Genomic DNA, 17,253 nt, shown 5'->3' with positions numbered 1-17,253 from the left:
AAACATGCTTCAACGTCAATCAATCTCATTCATCTAATCACTCATCCTCCCCAAAAATTGTCAAGTAGAGCAAACCACATGAGCATATAGAATTCAAAACTAGTGCTCACACACTCAACTCTCATTTATGTGGCGATTAAAAGATGTACTCGATCGCTCTCCATCCCAACCCCTTTAATGTGAACAATGCCCTCCCAACTCACACTCTCGTGTGTTTAAAAAGACATACACTCAACCTACTAGTCGACTCGAAATATGTCAAATCATAACTTGCATTGATAAGCAACACTTTCACATCTACACAACTCTATGCACAAGGTCGGAAAGTCTTTAAAGCTTGTAATGTAAGGCTAGGATATATTTGGGAATATGTGAAAGAAAATCTATGCTTAAAGGGAGCCAAATCCTAATAAAACCCATAATCAAAATAAATAATGATCAACATCTCCAACGTAACCAACTCCAACAAAAATCCACCAAATACAACTCCAAAAATATCAAACAATCCCAACTCTTACAATTTCACTCATAAAAATATAATAATGTAGAACTCGAGTGAATCATAAAGTCTAAACTATCAAACATGAATTTTTCATTGAAACTCATTTTTTTTTCTTTCTTTTCTTTTGATCAACCTTCACTTAGAACACTTGAACATTAAACATTTTTTTTTCTTTTTTCGAACTTCTTTTTTTTTTTTTCATATCATCGTACTTTATTTTTTCAAGACAATTCAACTTCCAAACTCATCAAAAATAAAATACGATCAAGAACAAATAACTTCTCAAAACCCACCCAAATTGTGCAAATAATAAGCACACTACAAACTCCCTCACCTCACTCACTAATAGCTCCCCCAAGCCAAGCTTGAGACTAGTAACCAATGGGGCAAATATGGCTTGTAATGTGGCTAATAAACAACAAAAAGTCAAGGCAACAACATGGGTAGCAAGAAGGGAACAAATATAACTAATATCATCTGAAGGCCACCTAAAGAACAAATGCCATCGTCCTCCTCATGTGCATAATAATGAGCCATGAAACACTACTCATAGTTGCAAACCAATACTCAAATTCATTGACATACCAGGAACTAACACACATTCCTAACCAAATCAACTAGTCAAGCACTATATTCACAAGTAGTTGGACAAAATTGACGCATGTTAAGGCATCCAAGCAATCAAAATTCAAATCATGATCAACAAATACACAATGCTCATTATCATATACCAAGAATCAAAACAATATTTTTCAAGTATGGGGCACAGGGAAGCATGATTCATAATTCATTAGAATGTATTTTTGTATTTTTTTTAATTTTCTAATTTTTTTTTGTATTTTTCATATAAGAAAGCAATAAAAACTACACTAGAAAGCAAATTAATCTATACTAGAAAGCAATAAATAGAGAAAGGAGAGAGAGAGAGTTACCATGTGTACAAGATCATCTCCCCCAAGCCAAATCAAGCAATGCCCTCATTGACTTGGGAGTGTAGCTAGGAGTAGCTACTCCTCATCCTCATCCTCGTTCATCCTTGAGTAGCCTTCGCCATGGCTAGAGCCGGCACCTCCATGGCTCGAACCAACACCTCCATAACCCGAACCACCTGCAAAATAGTTAGGGTCCATATTCCCCCCAAGCCCATCAAAAAGAGCATCGACCCCATAACCATGGACCGAAGAATAGTTCACATAACTACCATAGGCACCAAGGGTCGAATATCCTCCTTGGGGGTATTGAAACCAATCGAGAACAAGAGCCTCGGGGGAAATAGCTCCTCGGCGGGCATAGTCATCATCAATGGGGTATAAACCTCTCCCTAGGTTTCGCTCCACATGCCCAACCCGTCTATCTTGAGTACCTACTCTAGTGTCAAGGTTTCGCACTAAACCCTCTACTCTTCCTTATCCCCTCTCAATCCTATCTAATTGGCTCCTAAAAGCCGAGAAGTCATATGGGGCATTAAGATCAATGTTATAATCAACGGAAGAGGTAGGGATGTCATGTGTGTAGGGTTGGGGCGGTGGTTGGAATGGAGGTTGTGGGTGGGGTGGTGTATGGTGAGCCGCTTGAGCCTCCCCTTGACCATCTAACTCGAATGTATAGGAAGGCTTACCCTTCTTAAACTTAGTCAAGGTGGGGTTAGCTAGCTTAAAGGCTTGGTCCCTCCTACCCGACTCTCGGTGGATTATCCACCACGTCTCGCCATCCATGGGTTGGATCCAATTAAGGCCTCCTAGGTAAGAAAGGTCCATAAGGGTAGAGTCTTCTACTTTCCTATGGTCGGTAGGGGTGAAACCTAGGTGTTTGACCGCAATGTGGGTAACCAACCCACCAAAATAAATAGGTGCCCTACACCTGCCGCCCTCGGCCGCATTGGCCGCCTGTTGAAAGTGTTGGGCTATCCTATGCGGGATGTTCAATTTCTCGCCTCTAGGGATCACATAGGAGGCCAACAACTCTAGCTCATCCCTCCTTACATTGGCCGGTTCATGCCTCCCAAAGATGGTGAGGCCAACAAACCGTTGCCAAAATTTTGGCACGGGATATTGAATCCAAGTTCCCTTGGCATGTTGGAGGTTAGTTAAACCCTTCCCTGTGAGTTTTTGATAGACCACGACAATATGGTCTTGGGATGGTTCAATGGGTTTATCCGATTTTAACTCAAACAATTTACCAAATTCCTTCAAAGTCATTCTCTCATCATTGTTAAGCAATCGGAATTAAACATGAGTAATAATAGCATTAGATTTAATCATATTAAAGCTAGAAATGAATTCCACGGTCAAATAATCATATGTATCATAATGCATTTGAAAGAAACCACTCATGCCAATGCCCTTAAACAATTTTTCCACAGGTTTATCAATTCCTAATCTAGCTAGAGTGGGATGATGAACAAAACAAGTAAAAATTACCTGCCTCGTAATAAGGTTGAGCATCCTAGCCTTTTGTTCGGCGGAAGTGACCACCACCTCGCTCTACCCCGGAATTTGGAGTTCCGGGTCAACCATAGGTGGTTGTTGCTGCCTTGAACTCTCACCCCTTTGTTTTCTTGATCGCTTGAGAGCCATTCAAGGTGAATTGACTAACTTTGAAGCTTTCTCTCTCTTAGGGTTTTCAAAAATTATGAGAGAAAGTAGTGGAAAGTATATGGAGAATGTAGAGGAAGGTGAGAGGTTTAAGAATATGTAAAAATATTTGAGTTTGGATGGAAGAATTTGAGGAGGTTTTGAAGAGAAGATGAGTTTGGAGTGTTTGTTAATGGAGTTTAGAGAGAGAAAGAGTGTTTGAAGGAGGAGAAATAAGGAGGAAAGTGAAAAGAAAAAAGCGGAAAGGAGGGTTTGATAACCAGGGTAAAAGACGCGCCCGATCGGGTGAATCTTCAGCATTCCTTTTCTCAGCTTGCGCGCCTGATCGGGCGAGCTCCGCCCGATCGAGCGCGAGAAGGGGGGTCGAACTTTGCTCGATTTCCTCGCCCGATCGGGCGAGCTTCGCCCGGGATTTCTTTTTTGTGCACTCGATTTCTCCGATTTCGCGCCCGATCGGCGCATCCGCCCGATCGGGCGAAATTTCACTCGATTTCTCCTTCACTTGCGCGCCCGATCGGGCAGGGGTATCCCGATCGGGCGATTTTTCGCTCGATTTTTGGTTCTGGTTCAGATCGGGCGAGGATAAGGCTCGATCTGAACCTTGCTCTCACGCCCGATCGAGCGAGGTCCGCCCGATCGGGCCCCTGCCCGATTCGGGATACTCAATCTTCTTTAACTTTTTCTCTTGAATACTCTTTACTTGTTCAAAACCTGTGCAAAAAGACACTTTGAAAAGGTAAATTGCACTCTCCTCACCTCTCAAAATAAAATAAAAAATTAAAAAAAGGAAAAAAGTTAGTTTAGAAAGCAAGAAATACGGATTGTCTCCCGCAAAGCGCTGGTTTATCTAGGTCGCGCACGACCCTCTTACCACAATGTAACTCAAGGTGAACCAGAACCGGTTAGGTGAACTAATTCAACCGCACCAATCGGAGCCCCTTCACGGTATAGCTTGAGTCTTTGACCATTAACCTTGAACTCGTTACCTTGCTCATCAAACAATTCCACAAAACCAAACTTATTAGCCCTTTTTACAGTAAAGGGACCCGACCACCTTGACTTAAACTTTCCTGTGAAAAGTTTAAGTCTAGAGTTGAACAACAACACCTTGTCACCCTCTTTGAACTCTCTTGGAATGATTTTCTTGTCGTGCCATCTCTTGGTTTTCTCCTTGTAGACTCATGCACTATCATAGGCCATCAACCTAAACTCATCGAGTTGGTTAAGTTGAAGTAACCTCTTTTCTCCCGCTAGCTTAGCATCTAAATTGAGCTCCTTAATAGCCCAATATGCCTTGTATTCTAATTCCACCGGAAGATGACATGCTTTACCGCACACAAGTCTATAGGGGGTAGTACCTATTGGGGTCTTAAATGCAATTCTGTATGTCCAAAGGGTGTCATCCAACTTATTGCTCCAATCTTTCCTTGATTTGGCTACCACCTTCTCTAATATGACCTTGATTTCCCTGTTGGAAACTTCAACTTGGCCACTAGTTCGGGGATGATAGGCTAGACCTGTCCTATGGTATACACCATACTTCTTGAGAAGGGTGTCTAACTTCCTCTCATAAAAGTGAGATCCTCCATCACTGATTATAGCTCTAGGTACTCCAAATCGTGGAAAGATGGTTTTCTTGAAAAGTCTATGGACCACCTTGGCATCATTGGTAGGAGTGGCAATGGCCTCAATCCACTTGGATACATAGTCGACGGCGACAAGTATATAATGATTCCCATTTGAAGAAGGGAACGGTCCCATGTAATCAACACCCCAAACATCAAAAATTTTTACTTCCAAAATCCCGGTTTGAGGCATCTCATGCCGCCGCGAAATGTTGCCAGTCCTCTGGCAAGAGTCACAAGCCTGCACAAAAGTGTTAGCATCCTTGAACATGGTGGGCCAATAGAAATTTGACTCATTAATCTTGACCACCGTTTTGGTAGGGCCATGATGTCCACCATAAGGTGAAGTGTGGCAGCTAGTAAGAATGCCGTGGACTTCCCATTCGGGAACACACCTGCGAAATAATCCATCTGCACACTTACGAAACAAAAAAGGATCATCCTAAAAATAATGTTTAACATCATAAAGGAATTTCTTTTACTGTTGGTAGGATACGTCAGGAGGTAGAGTACCACCCACTAAATAATTAGCAAAATCGGCATACCATGAGTGCTGCTCTACAACTGCATACAAGTGATCATCAGGGAAAGAGTCATCTATAGGAAGAGAATTCTTACCCTCATCATACCTGATACGTGACAAGTGATCTGCCACAACGTTCTCTGCACCTTTTTTGTCTTTTATTTCAACATCAAAGTTCTGGAGTAAGAGAACCCAACGGAGTAGCCTAGGCTTTGATTCTGCCTTGGCTATCAGATACTTCAGAGCTGCATGGTCAGTAAAAACAATAACTTTAGAACCAACTAGATATGATCTAAATTTTTCTAAAGCATAAATCACAGCAAGAAACTCCTTCTCCGTGGTGGCATATTTAACTTGGGCTTCGTCCAAAGTTTTACTTGCATAATAAATAGCATGCAAAACCTTTTTCTTTCTCTGTCCGAGCACGGATCCTAGTGCAAAGTCACTTGCATCACACATAATCTCGAAAGGAAGATTCCAATCGGGTGCACATATGATGGGTGCCGATATCAAAACCTGCTTTATCCTGTTAAAAGCCTCAATACACTCGTCAGTAAAAACAAAAGGGGCATCCTTGAGTAAGAGCTGAGTTAGTGGTTTAGCAATTTTAGAAAAATCTTTGATAAAGCGATGATAAAACCCCGCATGACCTAAGAAACTTCTAACTCCCTTAACATTAAATAGAGGAGGTAATTGCTCAATCACATAAACCTTAGCTTTATCTACCTGTATACCCTTATCAGATACAATATGACCAAGAACTACTCCCTCTGTCACCATAAAGTGACATTTCTCCCAATTTAAAACTAAATTGCATTCTTCACATCTTTTCAAAATTTTAGCGAGATTTGCTAAGCATGCATCAAATGAAGAACCATACACACTAAAATCATCCATAAAGACTTCCATAATAAACTCTATGAAATCAGAAAAAATGCTCATCATGCATCGTTGAAAGGTAGCGGGGGCATTACATAAACCAAAGGGCATCCTACGATATGCAAAAGTACCATAAGGGCATGTAAATATGGTCTTTTCTTGATCTTCGGGGTGAATCGGAATTTGGAACAATCCCGAATACCCATCCAAATAGCAAAAGAATTTATGATTAGCTAACCTTTCAAGCATTTGATCAATAAAGGGAAGGGGGAAGTGGTCCTTTTCAGTGGCGATATTTAGTCTACGATAATCAATGCACATACGCCACCCTGTAACAGTTCTAGTGGGAATTAATTCATTTTTCTCATTTTTAATCACAGCCATCCCACCCTTTTTAGGAACCACTTGTACAGGACTTACCCACTTAGAGTCAGAAATAAGATAGATAATACCTGCATCAAGTAATTTCATCACCTCTTTCTTAACTACTTCCTGCATATTAGGATTCAACCTCCTCTGGGGTTGAATGCAGGGTTTATAATTGTACTCTAGATGTATCCTATGGATACAAAAATTAGGGCTAATACCCTTGAGATCATCAATACTGTACCCTATTGCCCTTTTATGGGTTCTAAGAACCTCTAGAAGTTGGGAATTTTGTGGGTCATCAAGTATAGTACTAATGATCACAGGGTACAATTCCTGCTCATCAAGAAAAACATATTTTAAATGAGAAGGGAGAGGTTTTAGTTCAGGTTTCTTCACCTTTGCAGGTTTTGATTCCTGAACCAATTTTACTACCTTCTTACTCTCTTTAGGATCGAGTTCTTCTATGGCAAGAGCTTTCTCAATGGCATCCACCTCTTTGCTCCAAATACTCGCATCACCTGCAGAAAAATCTCCACAAAGTATTTCTTCCAAGGGATCCCTTGCAAGAACCTGTGGTAAGCTTTCTTCACAGATATCATCCATTATATCAATCACATCAATTAAACAACAATTTTCCTCTAGCATAGGTCCTTTCAAAACCTTCCCTAAATTAAAAGTGATATTATCATCTCCAACAGAAATGGTTAGTTTACCATTTTTAACATCAATTATGGCTCCTGCAGTATGGAGGAAAGTCCTAAGCAAAAGCATTAAAAATTGTATTTATACCATAACCCGAAATTACTCCTAATTAGAAACTAAATAATCGTCGAAGAAGCCTCTCCTGAAACACGCGCCCAATCGGGCGTAGGGCCGCCGATCGTGCCCGCCTTTTCTCTTCTCCCTCTTATTCTGGGCATCCGCCCGATCGGGCTAAAGCTTGCCCGATCGGGCCCGGCTATATGCTGGATTTGGATTGGGCTCCATTCTTGGCCCAATTACGACCAAGGGACGGGGGTAAAACACCATGTAAAGTAGACATATCAGCTACCTAACTAATATGCCTATGCTATTTAACAAAATACACATAACCATTACAAAAACAAACAAAAACCTAGTTTTAGTGTTAATGGTTATGTGTGGCAGTCCATGATCTTCTAAAGCTTCTTCATTCAATCTTCATATCCAAAACGGTGTTACTTGCATCTTCATCTTCAAAAGGCTGTATGCTTGCATTGTCATCTTCAAAAACTTTAGTAATTGCACTATCATCAGTCTGCATCCACTTCCAACTCTTGTGTCTTTGGTTGAGGGCCTGTAGTAGGAACAAACAGTGTGTTGAGGTAGTTCATAGTGTCAGTAATGAATTCCCTGTTTACCTTGAGTATGTCTTCCAAGGTCTCCTCTCTGGCTTGTCTTGCCTTTGCCATGTGTGGTGGGTTGAAGTTATTCCCACCTTTTTTTTTCCAGAATTTTTATCATGCATGATTGGAGAATGATCCATGTATACCCGTTAAGTGCGAGATCAAAAATCTCAAAAGCCTCTGCCACTTTCTCAACAAGTTCATCCAAAATTCTTGGGGAAAGATTGATATTGGATGGACTGTATGACCTAAAATAAACCAAGGTCCAACACATTGAGGTATGGGGATTGGGCAGGTTGGAGTACAAACTAAATGTTAAAACCATTAGCTTGTGTGGCTGCCAAAAAATCATCATCAGTAGGTACTTGATGGGGCCTTGCATTGTCCCATTGTATGACTATGTTCTTTGATAACCGTTGTGGCCATTCTACATGTATAGTTGGAATGATTTTGTTCATAATCATGTTTCTGATTGCTTCTCTGTTCACACTTTGAATGGCTTTGGTTTCCATTGTTCTTGGCTCTCTGTTCTTGCTTTTCTTCTTTGTCCTTTCATACTTCACAAAAGGGAAAAGTCCATACTTCCCTGAGTGAAGCAGATTCCCATCCTCAGCATACAGAGGCTTGCCTATCATCCCCATAAACATTGCCTTTAACTTGAACTTCTTTGATTGTTGTGCTCTGTATGGTACCTCTTCATTTGGTGTTAGGTAAAAGGTCCTTGTTTCTGGGTTTAGATAGAAGCACTTCTCATCAACGTGGATTTGATGTTACATATCCAAAAATATTAGGTCTCCCTCACTTGGAACTGGGTTAATATGCTGCAACACCCATTTTAGCCTTGCTACTTTGTGATTATCACTTAATGATGGGTGATTGGTTGCTATGACAGCCCTAAGTCTCCCCTTTTAGCCACTCATCAGAGTATTCCTTGGGCTTGGGACCTGTCTTGCCTAATTTTTTGCTCCTGACATCTACAACATCTCCCAATTAAATGTGTTTTTTAATTTCTTTGAACCATCTGCATGTAGTAGATCTGTGTACACAATGCTTTCTTGCCAATGAGGACAGATGACCTCTTGGAAGTGAGTCCCCTTCCATATTAAGCAGGATATCATCAACTATTTGCCTCTTTTCCTGGATGTTCAGTTCTCTGCTTTGCCTTGCATTGTTTGCTTCATGATTTTCCACTTCTGCCTCTGATTCTGAGTCCCCTATGCCTGTTGATTCAGTATCTTACTGATTAGTTGCTTCATTTGTGTCTGACAATGACTGTGAATTGTTGGAAGCCTCTTCCATTTCTGTGTTCTGCTCCATGAGCAGTTGGTTGATGTTGAAAAATTCATCAAACTCCTCTTCCATGAGTCCTTTTTTTTTTCCTCTCCAGATGTGATGGTAGGTGATGAAGTGGAGCTGACTTGCTTTTTTTTTAGAGCTTTCAATGAAACCTAATTCTGTACAAACTACTAATGCTGTTACTAACTCAGCAATTAGGAATTAAGACTAATTTCAGGTAGAGATGGGTTTTGTAATTTGCATACAATGACACTTTAATTTCTGGTCTGTAATTTAACAATGGAATTTGATTTCCCTCCCCTCCGCCCCAACCCCAAACCTAGGAAATTTGGTAATGATTTGTGGTTATGTATGAAACAGGTTTCCCCTTTTTATAAAGGGCTTTTGGTTGTGAATTGGGGTTAGTGGAAAAAATTTGAATTTGGTTTGAATTGTTTTCAGATTTTCATGAAAAGTTTGGAGGATAACAAAATTGAGGCAATAAAATAGCCCTCCAAAAGCTACCAGCCAAAAAAAGGGAGGGAAAAGAAAGGGACAAAAAAAAAAAAAAAAAATTCACATGGTCTCCTTTAAAATTGGGACCACTAATTTTCCAACCCTTTTTAACTCTTCTAATTACATACCCCTCCTCTTTAATCTACCCTCTTAAAAGTTTTGCTTAGGAGTCCGCAAACTCCCTCTTTGTTGCGAGTAATTCAAACGGAGGGAGTATATGAGACACCTCTTCTCATATCATATATATTGCTCTGTGAGATAATACCTTCTCATCCACATTTTTTCGAAGTTGGAGCTCTTTAGACCATTTTCAATGGTGAAATTCAAATTTGAGTATTGAAATACAAAATGAATTGTTTTTTTACCTCCAATGGTGAGACTAGTATGATATTTCTTTATTTATATTTTTGGCTGTTATGATGCAGCTGAGAGTTTCCAGCATATTGAGCAATTCTCCTTATGTGCTGGTCCTTAAGTGACATGTACCGCAATGTCTACTCTCAATCTCAGCTCGGTAAGCATTGTATTTTTACCTTGATATGAAGATTTCTTATTTTCTTCATCCATAATTAGGCCAGGCTGGGTTCAATTTCCTCAAACGTTCCATAACATAAGTGAGGCTTACATATATGACTGTCAAATGACAGTAGTCTATCTTCGATTTCCCCTAATTTACAGACTTTCAAGAATGCAATATCTTCAGAATATATTGTTCCTGATTGGCATTCACGACCTTCAAAATATCTTCAGAATGTATCTTCAGAATATATCTTCAGAATACATCAACAGTTTTGTGTTTTGCTGTCATTCCATCCTTATATTTTACTCTATGACATCCACTAAAACTGATGTTAAAATTCGGAATACAATTTTATAATATAAGAGTACATAATGACAATGGTAATTTAATATCTATCTTACAAGCAGTTGGTTTTGTAAAAATGAAAATTAAAGTCATGTGATGTCAAAAACAGAATACTTCGTAGTTGATAACCAAGGTGGCGGCTTACCACAAGCACCCTGCCCCATATGACTAGACCTGACAATCCTGACCCAGATCCGATGACCCGATCCGAATGATCCAACTCATGACCCGAAATTGACCCGATCTGACCCATACCCGACCCGAAATTGGAGTTGACCCGATCCTGACCCGACCCGAAGTTGACCAGACTCGAATTGTTTGACCCAAACAGACTCGATATCCGAAATTGAGCCAAACAAACCCGATACTCGAAATGTCCTGAACTAAAATTACCTTATAATTGAACTTAAAATGTCTTGTACCAAAAATAACTCAAATTGTTCATCTTTAATCATAGATAAGCTCATAAACTAAATCGGTAGTGTTGTTAACAATAACAAAATATATACTGAGTATAAAATTATTGATTTGTGCTTGATTCACAAATGAAACAACCCGAACATGACCCGACCAGATTTTTGACCTGACCCGAACATACTTGACCCGAAATTGACCCGACTCGAACATACCCGACCGAAATTGACCCGACCCGAATTGGACCCGATTCCTGACCCGAAGTTGACCCGAAACTCGAATCGACCCAACCCGACCCGAATTTTAGCTGACCCAAAATGACCCGACTCGAAAGTGACCCGACCCAGACCCGACCGAATGACCCATTTGCTAGGTCTACATATGACTGACTAGTTGGACTTTTGGGTGGTTGTTAAGGCCTATTCAGTGATTTAGGGCCCGTTCTGACTGAAGTAAACTGAACTGTAAAGAATTGTTTATGAGAAAAGGAAATTAGAAATTGAACTGAAATGAACTGATTAGAGCTGAATTGAAATTAAGCCGAAGAGAACAGGCCCTCAGTTGTAAAAAATAAATAAATAAATAAATAGGTTGCCTGGCTGGCTGAATAATGAGTGGAATGGAGTATGCATGTAAGTATCAATCACATTATCACAGTAGTTATCCAAGTACAATACAAACTTGGACATATAACTGAAAATTCAGAGGCATGGATTTGTATGTCACTGCTTATTTTCTAATTCCTCGCGTCGTAAATATCTCATCTTCAAAGACAACAACTACAATGGAGTTGAGTTTTATTACGTAATCAATGATGAATAGTTCCTCCTCTACTTAAGCCAGTCTTTCTCTTTTAGAGGTAAAACTAAACTAGCCAACTTTGTTACTATATCTGTCTTATTCTATGATTCTATCTCTTTTTATTACGTAATCAATGATGAATAGTTCCTCCTCTACTTAAGCCAGTCTTTCTTTTTTAGAGGTAAAACTAAACTAGCCAACTTTGTTACTATATCTGTCTTATTCTATGATTCTATCTCTTTTTATTACAGTAAATAGTTTTGTTCTATTACAATGTTTTTGTTATGATTACTATTCTACCTAAAGTGTCAACCTTTTTAGACCATATCTTTTCACATCAATGATTAAGAATTTAATTAAGATTATAAAACAAGTCTTCATGTAATTCTCAGCACCTCTTCTACTGTTAGTGTGTTGTAAATTTAGACGGCTCTACACTGGTTAGACCGCCTTTACCGAACACACAACCTCTCCATATATTTTATTTGATGTAAAACTCAATTAGCCAACTTTATTACTATATATCTGTCTTATTCTATCTCTTTTTAATTTTTTATGAATGCTATTATACATAAGAGTGTCAATAATTAAGAATTAAGATTATAAAATTTGTCTTCATGCAATTCATGAGCATCCTAAGCACCTTCATTCTATACTGTTTTCATTCATCCTTTTATAAATATAATTATTATTAGAGTGATTGAGTGTTATAGACGGCTCTACTAGTTAAGACACAACCTCTTCAGATACTATATTTTATCATTCTCTTAGAACTCACTTCAATTTCCTTAAGTGAAAAAAAATAAAAATGGAAAAGTCTAAACTTCATGGTTGGCATGTTCACAAAGTAAGGGCATTCCTTAACAGAAGCTATACCTTATTACATATCCTAGCTACTGCACCAATTTTCTGCTTAAGAGCTGCATATTTTTATGATCATACAAATAATAATACTGGTGATGTATATAATGAGGTGCCTTTGCTCCCATGGCTTCTGGTATTTGTTGGTGAGGTCCTTTTCTTTTTCTCATGGATCCTCAAGCAATCCTACTACTGGCGTCCTCTGACTCGGACCGCCTACCACGAGAATCTGCCTGTGGATGAGCAGCTGCCCAAAATCGACGTTTTTGTATGCACTGTTGATCCTAACAAAGAGCCTACGCTTGATGTTATGAATACAGTTATATCTGCTATGTCATTAGATTATCCTGCTGATAAATTAAGTGTTTATGTATCTGATGATGGAGCTGCTTCTGTCACTTTGGATGCTATGAAACATGCTTGGGTCTTTGCAACTTGGTGGTTACCGTTTTGTAAGAGACATAATATTATACCAATTTCTCCTAAAGCTTTTTTTCAACAACATTTACAACAACAATCTCACAACACTCATTTCATTCAAGATTCTAAGCTACTTAAGGTTACTTCTTAATTTCCCCTGCATCTCGGCTACTCTTTTTTTTTTTTTTTTTTTGTTTAGTTCTTACTAAAAACCTGAAGCAAATAATGTAGTGTGTGTGTGTGTGACTGTACGCGCAGGAGAAATATGAGGAATACGAGGATCGAGTGCGCAGCTGGAAGGAAAGACGAGGTGATAAATATGATAGCAAAGCTAATAAGAGAAGTGCTCAAGATCATTCACCAATTATGCAGGTTAGTTATTTTCATTGTCTTATCATATGATATGTTATTAATGTCAGTATCTGTTGGGATATCAAGCCATGTTATATGATACATGTAAAATTGTAATTTTTTTTTCCTCTTTCGCTGTTATATCATACTTTCTCCATTTTTAAATACTTGCTTCATTTCTCCATACGCGGAGTTTTAGGAGAAATTAATAAAATATAGAGGTAGTGGGGTAGGTGGAAGAATAAAAAATTATAAAAAGCAAAAGTAGTGGAGAATATTGAAGGAGAAAGAACATGAAATTAATATATATGATTAATGGTGGGTCCATTAGGTGAGAGATATTAATTAAATATTATAAAAGCTTTTCAATAAGGAAATAGAACAAGTATTTAAAAACAGAAGAAGTATGTTATATGATATATGTTGTGTTGGTGTGGCAGGTGATAAATGAGAGTTTTGTAGGAGATGATGATAATGCTGCAACAACAAACCCAGAAAACATCAAAATGCCCTTCCTTGTTTATGTAGCTCGCGAGAAACGGCCTTCTCATCACCATCACTTCAAGGCCGGAGCACTAAATGTTCTGGTAAATTAAAATTACATTACTTTGAAGAATATATACTTACCACACATACATCTTAGACCATAAATAAAATTGCACAAGGGTAGATATAGGGCGTTTAGCAATCTAATTGCCAAGTTTACTTTTTGTTTGGGCCGGGGTTGCAGCAAAGGGTTTCCAGCATATTGAGCAATGCTCCTTACATACTAGTCCTAGACTGTGACATGTACTGCAACGATTCAAATTCAGCTCGTCAAGCTATGTGTTTTTATGTTGATCCTGAGATAAACCGTTCAATAGCTTGGGTACAATACCCTCAGAAATTTCACAACATTAATGAAAAGGACGTTTATGATAGTCAGATGAGAGCATCATGGCCTGTAAGTATACATATATCTAATTATCTATGTACACGTTAAGTTAATATCGATCATTAGAGTGTTTGTTGTCAAGTTGATTAAGCTAAATAAGCGTGCAATGGTTCAGATAATCTATCCAGGGACTGATGGAATTCAAGGACCAATACTATCTGGTACTAATTTTTACATCAACAGGAAGGCCTTGTATGGCTTTAACATCTCTGCAGCTGGTGTGTCTGCTTTTAACTTCCTCTTCTTCTTCTTTTTTTTTTTTTTTTTTTTTTTTTTTTTTTTTTTTTTTTTTTAATTTTTTTGGTGGAGCCTAATTAATTAAGCTAGCTCATGCAATAATTATTTTCTTAACTAACATGCTCTAATTAATTTATGCAGGTAGTGACAACATAAATGAGCTCAGACATACTTTTGGTTCTTCAAATCTACTCCTCAAAGATTGACGAGCCTAATTATCCAAGTAAATTTTCCTCTGATTATCTACAAGAGGCTCAATTCTTAGCTACTTGTGTCTACGAAGAGGACACGCAGTGGGGTAAAAAGGCAAGTATTTCACCGTCTGATCTCGTATAATTTTTACCAACTAATTAATCTCAGCGGAGGCTGGGTTGTTACGTGTATGTGCAGGTTGGTTTTCGATATGACACAGTGGTGGAAGATGTGATGACCGGTTTTATATTGCACAGCCAAGGGTGGAAGTCAGTTTACTTAAATCCACCAAGGCCACAGTTCTTAGGTTCTGCCACTATTAATCTCAATGAAGCTTTTATTCAATATTGTAGATGGAGTGCAGGCCTTCTTCAACTTGGTCTATCCAAGTATTGCCCTTTGTTTCACACTTCACCCGGAATGCCAATCCTTCAGAGGTTGATTTATTCTTGGGCTGCCTTATTCCCTCTTGATTTCCTGCCCATTTCGTGTTTTGCTATCATTCAACCACTTTGTTTCTTCTATGGCATACCTTTGTACCCTAAGGTACGTACATGATTATAATGGAGTGAGACTTCTCCAGTTATTCAATACTGTATAGTAATGAAACAATTTACGAGTCCACATTTTTTTGTGTTTGATATTGTGCGTGCTCTATTATACGATACATGCAGGTCTCAGACCCATTCTTCATACCATTTGCCTTTGTGTTTATATCATCACATTTAAAGCATCTATGTGAGGCTTTTTTTTGTGGAGGCTCAGTAAATGCATGGTTGAACGAGCAAAGGATTGTGGTGATAAAGGGTCTTACATCCTATGTTTATGGTACTCTTGACTGTGCTATGGGAAAGTTGGGGATTCGAGAGACAAGCTTTATGCCTACCAATAAAGCCGGAGATGATGATACAAGTACATGGTACCTAAATGGGAAGTATGACTTCAGAACATCCAACATGTTTCTTGTTCCAATTGTTACAGCAGTTACCTTGAATCTTTCTTCCTTTGTTGCTGGAGTTGCAAGAGTGATAGTCACTCAGAGTTGGGATACATTGTTTGCTCAAACATTCTTCTCATTTTATATGTTGATCATCAGTCTTCCTGTGATTGAAGGCATGCTGTTAAGGAAGGACAAAGCACGTATTCCTCTGCAGACTAGTTTGAAATCAATCCTATTGTCTTGCTTCGTCTTGAGTTTAGGATACTTGATCTTGGTAAGGCGTTAATGGAAAGGGTTTGTTTACCCAAATGTAGCCATATACATGATGCCTTAGCTTGTTTTTTTGGCCTTTTCTTTTCTGTCCCATGTTCAGTAGCGGATCTAGATATTTTGATCTATAGGTATGTAATTAAGCTAAATAACAAATACAAAGTAATAAGTGGATCATTATCATTTTTTGCCAACTTAAATTTGAGTTATTATTTAATTCTAGTATTGTGTTAGTCTTTGCGTGTACGATGTAACCATCCACCTGTGACAATGTGTCTAAATGAATAACTAGATATGCACGAGTAACTAGCTAGATATGCTTGTATGAAAAAAATGAATTATCTAAGAGACGTGTTGTTTTTGATAACTGGTCTCTTTGACCGTAATATAATTGCTTACTGCTCTAAAGTAGGAAAACAAGAATTCTACTAATAATATCTATCATTATAAATTAAGATTACTCATAATGGATATCTATCATTATGAAATAAGATTTGACAGCTGAATTGAAATGCTATGTTAGATATGACAGTTTAATTGATGGATATCTATCATTATAAATTAAGATTACTCATAATGGCATAATGCTTTATTTCTTAGTATTAGCTAAGTATGGTAGATAAACAAGATGAATCAATGAAGCATTATCCACTTTGCCCAGCTAAGTATGGTAGATAAACAACTGCTTTCATTTCCTACATCTCAAGCTAAATTCTGCAAATAAAAAAAATTATGAAAACACTAGCTACTGCTACTGCTACTGCTACTGCTACTGTTACACCATTAATGGTGGAGGAGTAATATGCTACTACACTGCCGCCGTGGCATTGGAGTACCGGACGTCTGCACCCAATAGTCCAGCATCCTTCCTCTGGCCTCCGTCGGTCCGTCCGACCACCTAGTCATCCACCGTAACTTATTAATCATATCTGAATATTAAATTTTAAAATTTTCAAGTTCTTATTCTCCATGAGTGCAGGGCCGTTGCAATGATTTTAGGGGTCCTGTTCTAAATTAAAAAAAAGGGGCCCTTAATAATTTTAAAATTATACTCCATACAATTTTTTTATCTACTATTTAGGTGATGTACGATTTTCCTATATATTACAAAATGAAAATGCATTCCTATAGCAATTATGTATGAAGTATTTATTTCACCAAAAAAAATATACGAAGTATATAGAGAGTAAGAATTAGCTCAAGTGGTTAGAGCTAGCTTCCCCTCCCGATTTCAGGGGATCTTGGGATTGGTTCTCAACCCCCCTTGCGGTTCTCTAAACACCAAAAAAAAAAAAATATACGAAGTATTTAATTACGCAAA

At 38.4% G+C, this 17,253-nt stretch overlaps 1 pseudogene across 1 annotated transcript; it reads left to right on the top strand.

Moving 5' to 3' along the window:
• The first annotated feature begins 12,520 nt into the window (after positions 1 to 12,520).
• On the top strand, positions 12,521 to 16,017 carry LOC145563751 (quillaic acid 3-O-glycosyltransferase CSL1-like; annotated as a pseudogene). The gene is made up of 8 exons (XR_014094592.1): positions 12,521 to 13,147; positions 13,267 to 13,380; positions 13,800 to 13,946; positions 14,090 to 14,302; positions 14,409 to 14,511; positions 14,672 to 14,836; positions 14,921 to 15,268; positions 15,397 to 16,017. The product of XR_014094592.1 is annotated as a quillaic acid 3-O-glycosyltransferase CSL1-like (transcript).
• The last annotated feature ends 1,236 nt before the right edge of the window (positions 16,018 to 17,253 follow it).

The sequence above is a fragment of the Chenopodium album genome, chromosome 10 (genome assembly GCF_948465745.1).
Source record: "Chenopodium album chromosome 10, dcCheAlbu1.1, whole genome shotgun sequence".
NCBI lineage: Eukaryota > Viridiplantae > Streptophyta > Magnoliopsida > Caryophyllales > Amaranthaceae > Chenopodium > Chenopodium album.
The sequence above is the reverse complement of the archived record's forward strand: the minus strand, read 5'-3'. Positions and strand labels throughout refer to the sequence as shown.